The sequence below is a fragment of the Sinocyclocheilus anshuiensis genome, unplaced genomic scaffold, assembly GCF_001515605.1.
Source record: "Sinocyclocheilus anshuiensis isolate Anshui unplaced genomic scaffold, SAMN03320099.WGS_v1.1 scaffold13, whole genome shotgun sequence".
Classification (NCBI taxonomy): Eukaryota; Metazoa; Chordata; class Actinopteri; order Cypriniformes; family Cyprinidae; genus Sinocyclocheilus; species Sinocyclocheilus anshuiensis.
The window spans coordinates 2,169,120-2,179,452 of record NW_015538026.1 but is presented as its reverse complement, the minus strand read 5'-3'; the positions used below and the strand labels follow the sequence as shown (position 1 = coordinate 2,179,452).

Genomic DNA, 10,333 nt, shown 5'->3' with positions numbered 1-10,333 from the left:
GGCCATGAATGTGCACTATGCATTAGGCTATTTTATATTTTACTATATTGCATTATTTTACCATACTGTATGATGCACATTCAGGCCAGTAAGAAAGAAAATTAATTATGTGTATCACTGGCAAATTTTGTCAATTCACCCGACAATTGATAAGTGTGACAGAAAGTTAATTTTGGAGTATTCAGGACTTGCAATCAAATTATGCACACTCAACTACATATATTATTATTAATACAATATTAACCGGTAGAATGTGTATTTTCCATACACTGCAGTTATGAATATTGAAACTCCTTCAATTAAAAGTTTTGTCAAATATAATTTCTTTATACTTACTTAGCCCCTACTCTGTTTTACTGTAGAGAACAATACATGGAGACATTTCTGGAGAGTTTTCATATATTACTGTAAAAATGAGAGTCAGGGTGATTTTAATTATTTTGTTAAAGAACCACATGCTGATCAAAACTTTTAACCAAGATTAATAAGTGAACTTACAGTACATGCAAATGATACATCACATTAAAAGAAAGAGGAAACAAGGGAAGGAAGCTGGAGATCTTATATATTCCAAGGACCTACAGTGCAGGTTTGTAAGAATATAAGAGAGGAGAAATGAAGAGTTGCTTTGATCAGTTATGGATGTTTATAATGACTGATTAGCATGGCAACTGTTCGTTCTATGCCAGCACACCTCTTGCAATATAAACCTTGCCAAAACTGAAAGAGACACCGGGAAGAGGAAAGCAAGAGGAAGACTGAGAGGGTGGATCAAGTATCGGGCATCATGCCATGCCGCTCTCCTCAGTTGTCCCTCTGTGCCAACTTGGAAGGCATGGTGCCAAGTTCTAAATGAATGAGTTTGCTTGGGCGCCAACTGTTTCACCCACAGCTCCGGCGGACCATGCCCATCAGCGGCCAGGACAAGAAGTCTGTGCAGATAAATGTCAAGCATTAATGAAATCTGTACTAACAGAGATGGAGAACCAGACGATTTCTTCCTCTGTACAGAATGGGGCGATATAGTTCATAATGATTAATATTTTGGGGTTACTGGAGTCAGATGTGCTGGTAAACACAGGTGCAGATGTGTCTAATGGGAAAGTGTCAAACCTAAACTCTTCCTTGTTCTCTATTTCAGGTGACCCGATAGTTCTATGCTCCAAGCAGATGCAACTTACTGGGGACAAAAGTTATGAAAGTGAAGACTAACTAGAGACAGCATTGAGCTTCAGCTAACAGGATCGATCAGTATTAGTCAAAGATTATTTGCAATCAAAACATCTGAGGAGCAGACTGATCTCTGGAAATATATCCACCATAAACATCAGGACCATCCTGAAGTTAATGTGTCCTCCTCAATGGACCCCCTGGCCTTCTGGACACTCGATCTTCTGGGTGTGGATCCATAACCTCTGGAATGTGTTGGCTGGGGGGTCTCATTGTATGTATGCAGTTGTTGTTTTTTTATTTTTATTTTTTATTTACAGAAGTTTGGATCATCTACACCAGTGCAGCCCAATGGAGTTTAAGCTTTTCAGTAACATGCTCTCCTTCCTTGCCCTTCAGTTCTTCCGACAATTCCATAATCATTCCTGCTCTACCTGATCAGAAGGCCCGATCATTTCTTGTGGAATCCTTTAAACAGCATTTAAACATGTAAAATCAATCTGGACCTCTAACGGACTCATCTTCTGTATATTGTTTGTTTCTAAATTAAAGCTTTTCAACCCCACAGTCTGAAATAAAAGAATAGATGTACCAGTATATTCTATAAAATGTTAAAGTGTAAAAGATCAAAGTGTTATTCTCAAAACAAGAAGAATAAAGTTTAAAGGTTATCACTTTTATTATCAATGTTTTTTTATCCAGCCTGGTAACTGCTATTGAGTACATGTGTCAGTATTATATTCAATCATTAAAAATGTCAAAAAGAATTTTTCTCCGTACTCTGATTTCAGAGGCTGCAAGCTATTGAAAACTAATAGCTTGTTGTGCCACAAATAACATGATTTATTCATTTTTCCTTCACAGATACTGATACGCAGGAAAACAACATAATCAGCATTATATATGTATCATGTTTTCTGACCTTTATGCCTTAAGACAAAACATATGCTCTCTGTGCACCACCTCTCTCTGTCCTTCACTTTCTGACAACAAAATGGGATTTTTATTTGTCAAATCGAATTCTCAGATCTGTTCAATGCACATGCCATTTAGCTTTGAGGAAATCTTGAGAACGTTTGCGCACGTCATTAAGAGATTAGAGAAATTAGCCCAAAATAAAAATCATTAATACTAACCAGAACGGCAGCACAGAGAGAGAGGCACAAAGAGAGATATTTGAACGTAAAATGATGCATAGGCCGTGTATGGACATGCATGCTGATATCGTAATACATGATATCATGAAACGCACACCCAGAGTCCCACATACATATACTGAAGCTCATTGCAAGCAGAAATTCCCCCCGCACAACAACAAGACTGTGAGTTTTAAAATTCAACGGAACGTTGCGGAATAATAATAGGCGCAGCTCACTTCTGAAGCATCTGCGATTGTTAGGCTACTTTGAATCAGTAGGAATCTGGCAAAATACAAACAGGTGAACAAAGCTGCACGCAAATATTGTCAGGCGCTGCCACTGCACTGCCACTGTCTTTCTCTCATTCACACACACCAGGAAATGACACGTCACCCTGGGATGTAGGTGTTGAGACTTGGTGCCGCTTATGCAAATACAACTTGCAGATTTAATGAAGTCTGACGGCCGAGCGAAAAAGGCCAGGAGAGATACCATGCACACTCTGACAGCACCGACGAAAATAAAATGTGAGCTAGCTGAATAAATAAGAAAGAAAGAAGGCAAGTAAGAAAGGAGGAAAGAATCGCTGTGCAGTTGTTGCGACTGTGCGTGTGCATGTAGCAGGTACTATATATTGTATTTGTGTATGAAAGTTTGCATGTACATAATACTTTAATGCTCAGAGTTGCATGCATATGAATGTGATGAGATGCGGTAACTGTATGACAGACGTACATAAACATTATGTAATTCCGTAGGTGAGGTATGTTAACCTGCAGCCATTTGGGGCAGTCGTGGCCTAAAGGTTAGAGAGTCCAGTGGGAGGAGTGAATAACCAGCGCTCTCTTCCATCTTCAATACCACGACTGAGGTGAGACCCTTGAGCAAGGTACTGAAACCCCCAACTGCTCCCCGGCGCAATATGGCTGCCCACTGCTCCGGGTGTGCGTGCACTTGGATGGGTTAAATGCAGAGCACAAATTCCGAGTATGGGTCACCATACTTGGCTACACTTCACTTCACTTTGCAAGTTATGCTCACACAATTAGTTCCGGTTCTCGAATCTGATTGGTCCAGAGTGCCACTTTCTGCATGGTACATAGCTTTGCCAATAGGTGGCAACAAGTCTTTAAGAGCGAGTCATTGAATTATTCAGTCAACCGATTAGTTCAAAACATTGCTACATTCAATCTTAAAAATTAAGTGGGGTTCAAAATGGGGTTTTCGTAGTGATTACATAGAAGAACTATTTATTTGAAGATTTTAAAAATCTAAAGAACCTTTTTTTCACTTTAAATAACTTTTTGCAGAATGGAAAGGTTCAGTGAATGTTAAAGGTTCAGATAACCATTAATGCCAATAAAGAACCTTTATTTTTTTAGAGTGTTTGTGAAAAAGAGTGAGTCAAAATGCTCATCATTATGAGTGAGTCTTTGAATCATTCACTTAACCGTTTCATTTAAAAACACCAGTCCATTTCGAAAACTAAACATAGCTAGGGTGTGTTGTTTGTAAACACACATCGCTAATTCATACGCACATCGCTAATAAAAATGCAAATATTATGGAATAAATCAGCATAAAATTACAAGTGGTAGAGGATAGCAGCTTAATCAAAAACATCTGTAGATTAAAAATTAGCATTATCACTATCGCACACACATAGTAACAAAAACAGGCAGATGAATGCATATTAATCATGCTTTATCTGGCTGAATTGTGTAAGTGCGTCTCCCACTATTCTGAAGTTTACTGTAACATTGGTGACCTACATAACTGTTCACTGATAAAAACACATCATTCTTCATTATTTTCATATCAGCCAGGCAGATGAACAATAATGGAGGAAAGACTGGATAGAGATTGGAAATGTTGTCTTCATAGTTTTCCGAATAGAAATTTGCACCAAAACACTGGTTGCGGCTTTAATGCAGTTCGGCTAAATTATAATGCATTAATAGCAATCTCCCAGCACACACAATACTATGTGTGTGTGTGTGTGTGTGTGTGTGTGTGAGAGAGAGAGAGAGAGAGAGAGAGAGAGAGAGAGAGTTTGTCACATACAGTACTCTGCAGCCTATAGCAATGTCTGAAAGGACATTCATTTTTCAAGTGTAGAAGAAATGGAAGGTTTCAGCCCCAAATTGCAAAGTGACAGTGAATGTTTGTGACGTGCAGTTAGCTCTTAACATGCTCACAGAAGAGTCAATCCCTCTAGAGGCACGAGAGCCTTGTGGTGTTCAGAACAGCAGAGACAAGCCAATAGGTGAATTGGGTGTATGCCACTGACAAGAAGGATAAGGTAATATTGAGGAGAAATCTTTCTGTCCACTCATAGAGCCCTTCTAGCATAATAATGTGAGAGGATACCAAGATCTTTCAGGAGCTAAATGCTGTGCAGCTAAATCTAGCAGGTCTTAATAATTCAGTTGGCATGATGGTAACATTTAACTGACCTCTCTGTCATTCTGCTGTTCCAGATTCCACAAGATACAAACATGCTCCATCAAAGTAAAATGTTTGTTGATATTAATTATTCATTAATAGTAGTACTAAATCTAGTACTGCTATAGTCTAAGAAAATGTTGTTGTTTTCTTTGAGGTCATACTCTGGTGAAAGCAGTAATGCATGTGGGCTGGTTGGTTCTGGTTTTTCCTACATTGTGAGGACCAAATGACTCCATAAGGATAGTAAAATCTGATATTACAGGGACAAACCAACAGTCCTCACAAGGAAAACGGCTTAATAAATAATGTCTTCATGAAAATGTTCAAATGCAGAACAGATTTATGCGAGCGTTAAATGTAAGGTTTGGGAATAGAAAATATCAGCTCAGTATAAAAACATTAGGAGTCGCGGACGACCTTTGTACTATGATAGAAAAAGTTGGTAATAATAATAATAATAATAATAATAAATCTTATTAAATTTTCAGTCTGTTTCTTATATATTTCCTCTTATTTCTCTGTTCACATTATTATATCATTTTTTTTTCATGATTCAATTTACTAAGTTTAATCAAGCCTCTGGAGATCCAGTCCTCAGCAATGCTGGAGGAACAAGTATAAATTTGCAGAAAACTGAATGAAATGAAGCTTGACTTTTGAAAAAGTCACATTTGGTCTAAATGATTATTTATGAGTGTTTCTGGGGCTGTCATATGTTCAACTAAATTACATGAACTATTTTTTTTTTGTTGAGGAAAATCCATGCTGAGAATGTTGTTGATTCAGTGACAGACATGAAATATTAACAGCACAAGAGGCTTAAAATGGCAAGTCTAAAATAAACCCCTATCTGAGTCATATCTACGGGTTTATAGGCCAGTCTGCTGCTGGCACAGATGAAGCTTCCCTTCACTCATCTTTAAGTACCTGAGTCTGTACCCAGATTCCTTGACGTTTCCCCAAAATGTGCCACTGGCATGCAGAAAATAGTTTAGTGTGTGAGGGTTTGTAGATTCTGATGCTCTAATCTGGTCCTATAGGACTTGCTGAGCTAATACGACTCCGATGGTCAAATTCCTTCAGATACTGCCAACAATCTCCACTGCTGTGATCCAGTGATCTCCAGAGCAGGAGTTTAATCCTTTGGTCTAATTGCTTAATTAATACTGCAGTTTATGCTGAACTTTATGCTATGGTGTTGTTGCACTGTATTAAATGTAGTTCAGTGGTGCATAGTCTGCATTTGATGTAGTTTAGTGCCGTCTTGTGCTCTAGTTTATTCACGCAGTCCATCGCTCCAGTGTAACCATGCAGTGTAATGTTATAGAATAATCTCATTTGGCTTGTGCTAACACATTTACACACTCTATTTAAATTTGTTTTGATTATCAGATACCAGGACACTTGTGCCATTTAGCATCACAGTCCAGTGTGTGTGTGTGTGTGTGTGTGAACAGATGGCCCCGTCACAGAGCCATTAGCACCGAAGAGAATGAGTACAGAGCAACAACAGATGAACAGAATGAAAGAGAGAGAAAAATGAAAAACAACGAGAGGATGAAGGAGATACATGAGTTTCATGAGTGTATCATATGGTTTTAGCTTTGAAACTCTCTGAATTGTTTAATTTAGTCCAGGGTTGTAGAGTTTGGTATCCTGCCAAAGACTTCCATTTTCATATTTTTATTTACCCAAAGTTCATTGATATGAATGCTTTGTGGCTTATGGTAAGAGTTTTAAAAATGTCGTCTGTGGGTATCTGAAAAATAATAAAAATGTAATAATAATAATAATTAGTAGTGGTAGCATTATAATTAATGACATTTTAAGAATTTTACATTATGGGGGTTTCATTCTGCTTTCAGAACACTGGCCAGAAATCATGTTAGTCAAAAATTATTTTCTTACAGTATATTGACCAGCAAAATACAAAAAAAGACTTCAACTTTATGGCAAAGTGTCAACCTTAAAGAAAGTAAATATTTTCCAATGTTTTTTATATTCATATATTTAAAAATATATATTTTTCACAACATAAATTGGGTTTTATACATGAAAAAGTCTGTATTTATATTTTAAGAAGGGGGTCCTTCAAAAGGGGATCGTCATATTTGGTGCCCCATAAAAAAGTAGGAAAACCCCTGGTTCATTAATATTAATTTCAGTAATTAGAGTCACATCTTTGCAAATAAATAAATAAAAACTGGCTTAAACTAGTTCACGGTGGTTGGTGATCTTAGTTTGTCTCTCAGTCTGTTTTGCTGGTTGTAAAAGGTTTTGGGGCACTTTGCAGCTACTGTAAAACCTGCTTTGCCAGGCTGGGAGTCCAGCTAGACTAGCTTCAATCAGTTGAACACCAATTCAGGCTTGTCTAAACAGTGTTTACAGCAGGAATACCCAGTAAATTCTTAATGATATACATGTATGTATAATATGTAATGTGTATGATAATTCCCCATACAGATCATGTTGACAGATGTCACACTGAGCAGAAGGTTTTGAAAAATGGCTTATGTGGGTGTGCATGTGTGTGTCATGCAGAATTAAACAGTGCTTGTGCCTGGACACTCATCACCCACAGCCATTCAGTTCTGATCTAGAACCACACAGACAAAGATGATCCAAACCTTGGAAAAGAAGCTTGCGGTTGCTGGTGGAACCCTTTGTTATGTCTTACTTTAACCTGTGAGGCAGAGAGCAAACAAACACAGTGGGATTTGCTGTGAGAAACCAAGGGGAGGTTTTTATTTTAAATGAAATAACAAGGGTTTACAGTGTCCACGGGGAAGTGAAGGTCAGGCTGTGCAGGGGGCGGTTATAGGTCCAGAGGCACCGGACCAGGCGGTCATTGTCTCTGTAGGGGTACTGCTATGTCATACCGTTCCTGGACTTTGAGGACACCTTGGTCATACATGTGGGAGACCCGTGTCCTGTTAGAAGGACGTGCGGGAGCCTTTATGGCTGTGGTGATGAGGCTCTAATAAGTTCAGGTGCGCCTCATCACACACGGGCAGAAGTACACAGAAACAGTCCCCTTTTAGCCACCTGCTCTTGTCAATCTGCCGACACGGTGATGAAATGAGGAGAGGCAGACTCTATTTTATTAAAGTTATTGTGTTATAATTGAGTTTAAAAAATATATAAAAAATCTGGTAACACTTTCTATGAAGCCCGTATTTATAATACATTATGAGGGTATTCTTAAGGCATTATAATGAATTAATAATGCATTATAAAAAACCTTATAATATGTTGTATCATCTCATAAATAATCATAAGAACAGTTTTAATGTATTATAATACTTATATATATTAATAAATTACTTATTTGTGGTTTATTATTGTTATTGTTATTATTATTGTTTTGTTATTTAGCTTTTAAGAGTATGATGATTTATAACACACAATGTGCATTTTGCATCCACTTAAGTTACAATAGTATAGTTATAATGTATTATAAGTCTCATAACTTGGCATTGTTTAAGACCTGCACAATAACTAGTACATCTTATTAGTGTTTTTACTGTAAAATGACAAATACAAAGTCTTCATGAAAACATCCAAAAGGCTTTATAATGCGGTCTTATTATTTATAAGTGGTCTTTGTCTGCTTTAAGTAAATTACCTTCACTTTACTTAAAGCAGACAAAGACCACTTATAAATAATAATAATAATAATAATAATAATAAAAAAATTCTCAAACAACCATACACATTTGCTTTACACTATTTTTATTGTAATATCAGTTTGGTTATTTCGATGGTACCCTTTAGACATCTGTTGATAAGTAACTTTGCACAGCTACATGTCAACTAGCAGTCATTGGAGTATTAGTAGTATGTCTGCTAAATATCTGCTAACACTTTATTTTGATGGTTCCCCAGCAGACATTCAGCTGACTATAGGCAACTTTGTAAGTACGTCGACTTATTCTACCAACCCCAAACTTAACCTAAGTCTACTAATACTCTAATGAGAGTAAGTTGTCATGTAGTTGCAAAGTTGCTTATAGTCAATAGACTAAGGGGACCATCAAAATAACATGTAATGCAATATTGAGAAAAAAACACACACACACATTGCATTTTTTTTTCATTCGAAAGTATTACAACTGATCTTAAACTAGCAAAAATTAACATTAACTTCACAGGAAACACTCAAAATCACTCAACCACTCCTAACCACACACAAGATGTAGTAAGATACTGTGCAGATCTTAAATAAACAATGTCACGATATGAGATAATCCATTATAAATTAAGTGGATTTAATATGGTATTAATTGTGTGTTATAAATAATCAAACTCTTAAAAGTTATAACCACAAATGCGTAAGCATTACAATGTATTATAGTTGTTGTTATGATTATTTATGAGATAAAACATCATATTATAAGGTTTTTTATAATGCATTATGCATTCATTATAATGCCTTAAGAATACCCTTATAATGTATTATAAATACGGGCTTCATAGAAAGTGTAACCAAAAATCCTTTTGGAAAAAAAATCCTTTACATTTACATGGGAAGCAAAATTTCTATTTTTTCTTATTTTACATCTGCTTTAAAAATTAGCTGTGCATACTCTGTAAATAAATTGATACAATTTATATTTGATGATTGAAAACAATTTCTTATTGGTGTATAATAATAATAATAGTAATAATAATGCATTAGTAGTAGTAGTAGTAGTAGTAGTAGTAGTAGTAGCAATAAATATTTTATGCAAACATGCAAGCTGTGCATTCATTCTAAATAATTTGATTACTGTTATTAGTATATAATTATAATTATAATAATAATGATTATTATTATTATCATTATTATGTTTTTATTTATACTGTCTGGGATGATGGGTACAGATAGGTAGAAATGGTGCAAAAATCAAACTTATCTTTAGACATCTGTACCACTTGATCTTTTTCATCATGTCAGCATTTGGCTATAAACAAAAACCTTCCATTTAGATGCATCGCAGAATTCACCTGATTTACTTGAAGTTTCAAAAAGACTATTTTCAGTCCTCTTTTTCCTCTTTCTGTGTGAGCCAGGATGTTTCCTGTTGTGAGAGCTTGTGACCTGCATTTGGGAGAGAAGCAGAAAAAAAGTGAGTCCCATGGTGCTGGTGCTTAATTAGTAAGCCAGAACAGTGAGAGAGAAAAAAAAAACATGAGAACAGAGGATGAAGACAGCAAGACAAATGGCTAGAGAACAGAATGATAAAATGGCAGCAATTATATCAGTGTTCACTGGCTGTATGGATCCTCTAAACACATTTATTCTCCAGTTCTGGATTTTTGTGAAGAATACACACTGAGAACACTAGAAAAAAGGACTATAGCTGGCTGTGACAGTATCAGCACACCAAATGTGCCTGCCATCAGAAAGAGAGAAAGAGGACTAAACCAACAGGAAGTCATTTATTTTCAATGAGAATTGACAATATGCTGTGACATGAGAGACGGGGGCCACTGACGATGTGATCTGGGTCATCCAGCACTTCAACAGATTTGAAAAGGGTGATTCCTGTCATGCTTTATGTTTTCAAGTCCCTATCAAATATGCCTTAATAAAT

The 10,333-nt window shown here is 36.4% G+C and overlaps 1 long non-coding RNA gene across 1 annotated transcript in view; it reads left to right on the top strand.

Annotated features, from left to right (window-relative positions):
* Positions 1 to 1,763, top strand: part of LOC107680303 (uncharacterized) — a 4,478-nt gene extending 2,715 nt beyond the window's left edge. Inside the window, exon 3 of the long non-coding RNA XR_001633136.1 lies at positions 1,142 to 1,763. This is a non-coding gene — a long non-coding RNA (uncharacterized LOC107680303). The remainder of the gene's footprint in view (positions 1 to 1,141) is intronic.
* Positions 1,764 to 10,333: the final 8,570 nt, after the last annotated feature.